Source organism: Arachis duranensis, chromosome 5, assembly GCF_000817695.3.
Source record: "Arachis duranensis cultivar V14167 chromosome 5, aradu.V14167.gnm2.J7QH, whole genome shotgun sequence".
Classification (NCBI taxonomy): domain Eukaryota; kingdom Viridiplantae; phylum Streptophyta; class Magnoliopsida; order Fabales; family Fabaceae; genus Arachis; species Arachis duranensis.
In genome coordinates this window covers 40,927,124-40,928,368 of record NC_029776.3, presented here as the reverse complement: position 1 = coordinate 40,928,368, position 1,245 = coordinate 40,927,124, and positions in this window count along the sequence as shown.

The window sequence follows — 1,245 nt, the reverse complement described above, 5'->3', positions numbered from 1 at the left end:
ATTTGGTTTAAAGGGCTATTGGCTTTTTCTGCTTGCTTTCTCTCTCTCTTTTTTTTTTCTGAATTCACTGCTTTTTCTTGTTTCAAGAATCATTTTTATGATTTTTCAGATCCTCAGTAACATGTCCCCGTTTTCATCATTCTTTCAAGAGTCAACATTCATGAACAACAAATTCAAAAGACATATGCACTGTTCAAGCATACATTCAGAAGTCAAAGTATTGCCACCACATCAAAATAATAATCTGTTATAAAATTCAAAATTCATGCAATTCTTCTCTTTTTCAATTAAGAACATTTTTCATTTAAGAAAGGTGATGGATTAATAGGACATTCATAACTTTAAGGCATAGACACTAAGACACTAATGATCATAAGACACAAACATAGATAGACATAAGCATAAAAAATTTGAAAAACAGAAAAATAAAGAACAAGGAAATTAAAGAACGGGTCCACCTTAGTGATGGTGGCATGTTCTTCCTCTTGAAGATCTTATGGAGTGCTTTAGCTCCTCAATGTCTCTTCCTTGCCTTTGTTGCTCCTCTCTCATGATTCTTTGATCTTCTTTAATTTCATGGAAGAGAATGGAATGTTCTTGGTGCTCCACCCTTAGTTGTCCAATGTTGGAACTCAATTCTCCTAGGGAGGTGTTGATTTGCTCCCAATAGTTTTGTGGAGGAAAGTACATCCCTTGAGGCATTTTAGGGATTTCATGATGAGTGGGATCTCTTGTTTGCTCCATCCTCTTCTTAGTGATGGGCTTGTCCACATCAATGAGTATGTCTCCCTCTACGTTAACTCCAACTGAATTACAGAGGTGACAAATGAGTTGAGGGAAGGCTAACCTTGCCAAGGTAGAGGACTTGTCCGCTACCTTATAAAGTTCTTGGGATATAACCTCATGAACTTCTACTTCCTCTCCAATCATGATGCTATGAATCATGATAGCCCGGTCTATAGTAACTTCGGACCGGTTGCTAGTGGGAATGATTGAGCGTTGGATAAACTCCAACCATCCCCTAGCCACGGGCTTGAGGTCATGCCTTCTCAGTTGAACCGGCTTCCCTCTTGAATCTCTCTTCCATTGAGCGCCCTCTTCACAAATGTCTTTGAGGACTTGGTCCAACCTTTGATCAAAGTTGACACTTCTAGTGTAAGGGTGTTTATCTCCTTGCATCATGGGCAAGTTGAATGCTAATCTTACATTTTTCGGACTAAAATCTAAGAATTTCCCCCAAACCAT